Source organism: Grammomys surdaster, unplaced genomic scaffold (assembly GCF_004785775.1).
Source record: "Grammomys surdaster isolate TR1022 unplaced genomic scaffold, NIH_TR_1.0 125934, whole genome shotgun sequence".
Taxonomy (NCBI): Eukaryota; Metazoa; Chordata; class Mammalia; order Rodentia; family Muridae; genus Grammomys; species Grammomys surdaster.
Genome location: NW_021620757.1, coordinates 2,312,133 through 2,315,614, shown reverse-complemented (window position 1 = coordinate 2,315,614; position 3,482 = coordinate 2,312,133).

Sequence of the window (3,482 nt, the reverse complement as noted above, 5' to 3'; positions counted from 1 at the left end):
GGAGAGGAGAGGAGAGGAGAGGAGAGGAGAGGAGAGGAGAGGAGAGGAGAGGAAGAAAATGGAGAGATTTGGAGTCACTATACATTTCCAGGACGGACACAGTGGAAACTAGTTCCTTTGGCAGCACTTGAACCCTGACCTATCCATCATTCCTCCATATCCCCTGCCACCTTCACATTCCCTGAGATCTAAGTCATCTGAAACTTCTCAGTCACACAAGTCTTCCTTTAGTAATTCTCATGGGAGTCAAGGTCCTGAAAACCATCCTTACAGTGGAACTCTTGGCTCTAAGAAATCCTGAGATGACACCCTATGAAAAAAATCCTCTTTTGATACATTGAAGGTCATCTTTCTCCACCATGGACCTTGATTCCAAGAGTGGTTTCCCCTGGATGAGCTCCAAGAACAGATGTAAATTTCAGAGACAAACGGGTACATCCCATGCTACCAGTGTGGGGCCTGGCAATGAGCTGACAACTTAAATAGCATCCCTTACCCATGAGCCAAGCCAGCTGGTCTGTTTTACTGGTTGGGACTATGCCTTAGAAATGTGCTTATGTTTTATTTTTCTGGTATGTTGCAATTCACCCCTTTGCTGCTATGGGATATTCAGGAACACAGGAGGCTAATGATGCTTCATGATATGACATCTGTGTGAGATGGGGAAAGGCTCAGACTCAGATCCTAACTATGTCATCCTGAAGGTAGCCACACACTGTCCCAGGTCTCTCTTTCGTAGGGCTTTCCCTCTGCATAGTTCACAACTTAAAAAGACAGAGCACACCACCATAGTTAGTAACTTAATAAATCCTACCATGTAGCTATGCGTAACTAAAAATTACATGCAAAATAAGGCCCAGCCCTGATCTGAAGACTGATATCCCTGTTGAGTCCAGAAGAGCATGTGAAAAACAGATACATCTATTTTAAACTTATCCACACAGCATGATGAAGTCAGCTTCCAGCTAAGTTAAAAAGAAAATGGCAATGAGTTCAATCTTTACCTTTCTTATTAGCCTTATTCGTCCACCAAAGCACAGGAAGAATCAAATCTAAAGACCAATCTTGTATGCAAGGACAAAGAGAGAATGTTCTTGCAACTCTTTCAGGCCAAAATGTTCCTGCTCAAAGAGAAACTGCTTGCAACAGCTATCATAGAGAGAAAGGTAACTTCCAGGCCCAGTTATCCTCTTACCTTATCAACACAATGACTACCCTTAACCTAAATTGAAAGAAACAGAGGTAACTGTTTGTGAAGGGCAGAGCACATACCAGAGTTTATATGCTTAGCATCATTTAATTCACCCAAAAAGACTCTTATCTGAGTGGTCATACAGAATTATCATACAGATTCGATGACATTGAGTCTCAGGAGTGAAAGGCACCTGCCTACAGCCATACCGTAGTATCAGCAGAAGAGTCAGATCAGCTTTGCATGACTCTGACTCCTGCACTCCTCAGAGTCACTCCATGTGTCGTGAAATAGCATCAAGTCTCATTTGAGTGAGAGATGCTCAAGGCACAAGGTACAGAGTTGAAGAAAAGCCTTTGTGTAGCTAGGTGACAGGAAACTTTCACACTTTGGAGGTACTGCTAAGAGGTTAAACTCCTCCCCTTCATAGCAGCTCTAAGCCACAGGCCCCTTATCCAACTGCAAGGAAAACAATAGACAATGAAGGAAACCTCCAGAGCTCTGATAAATCCCTGGTGTAATCTAAACCCACTGTCTATCCTTAAATGGAAAATAAAAAAACCCAGACTCGAAAGGCTATACTCTATGTTCTTCCATGTCGATGACCTTCTTGGAAAAAAAAAAAAAAAACTATGATGCAAGTATAATCCACCTATTAGCAGTATGGAGGCTGAAAGGTGAAAGAGGAGGTGACTGTAAAAGGGTTTGAGACATATTTTTAAAGGTATAATAGAAATGTTTTCTTTCCTAATTATGGTAGACATCCCATTACCATCCATTTGTCAAAATTCACTGAATTATACATCAAAACTCAGCACGCTTTACACATACAAAGTATACATCAGTAACCCTTAAGCTTGTGTGTACACAGGAAGCTGAAGTGACAGCTTAATCAATAAGTGCTTAACATGCAACCATGAGGATCTCAGTTTGATTCCCAGCACCCATGTTGAAAGCTAAGTGTGGTGATTCACACAATCATAATCCCGAAGATCCCTAGGGCTCGCTGGCCAGCCAGCCTAGCCTAATGTGCAAATCCTAGTCCCAGTGGGAGACCCTGCCTCAAATAATAAACTGAACAGCCCCTGATGAACAAAACCCAAAGATCTCTAGCCTCCACATGTAAGCACAGACATATCTACACGCCTGCAAGCTCCTGTGCATACAAGGACATCTAAAGTAAAAAAAAAAAAATCTAAGATTGTGCTTATATATACAAATATGTGTTTCAAACAGACAATAGTTGATAAATCTTGGGCTAAGATTTCTTAGTATAGCTGCAGTGCATAAACCCGTGAGTCCAAACACCTCCATCACTCAACCTTCCCAGTGCGGAGATTTTTTTCTGCAGGCAGCCACTGTAAGCTGACACACCATGGCCAGGGAGGGTCTGGAGGGAATTTTAAGGCAAACACTTCTGTAGCAGTTCGAGTGAGAAGCTGGTTGTGAGGGTTATCACAACCTCCTTCCTGCCTCCTTTCCAGAATTTTCAGAGGTCATTCTATGTACTTAATAGAAACACTCATCTGGAAAATTGCCTTAAGCCAGATTAAATACGATGTCACTGTTTTTTAACCTGTATTTCATATAGCATGTGTGTCTTTATCTTCATATCCCATTGCAATTTGAAGGACACACCTGTCTCTATGCTGAGCCCTGAACAGATAGGGGACATGGAATTTTGCTTAAAATACCAACCAGTATAGCTTCCGGTTGTCTAAAATAGCTTGGCATGTATTTTAAATGGGAATTTGATGAGAATAAATACACTAGTCTAGTTTCTCTATTCCTCAACTGGAGTTATATATTCCCACATACATCTTCTTTGGTGAAGGTGTTTCTCTTTATAATTCGGCCTCTTAGTCCCTTTGTTTTCTATCCAACACATGTTATTTGAGAAGAGTTCAGACCCATTGTTGATAGCTCAGTTCTGAAAGGAACATAAGCCACACAAATATGAACTTCATTGAAGTTAATCAGGTCAGTCATGCAAATTAATAAGCCCATGAGGTCATACCCCTGAAAATAAAGGGGCAGACACAGATGGTAAAAGCTGCCAGAAAAAAAAAATGGGTTTCAAAGGGAAATAAACACTAAAAACCCATCCAACTTAAGGATCTTCTAAAAGTTATTGATATTTTCTGCTGTGTGTGAACTTCTGACCTTAAATGTTTAGAAGGCATTCTTCATACCCTGTAGCAGGATATAGTCACTTTATTAAGTTGGGTGTTTGTCTGTCTCTATCTTTTTTAAATTAAAAATGGTAAATAAAGTGAAATTCTTTAGTTCT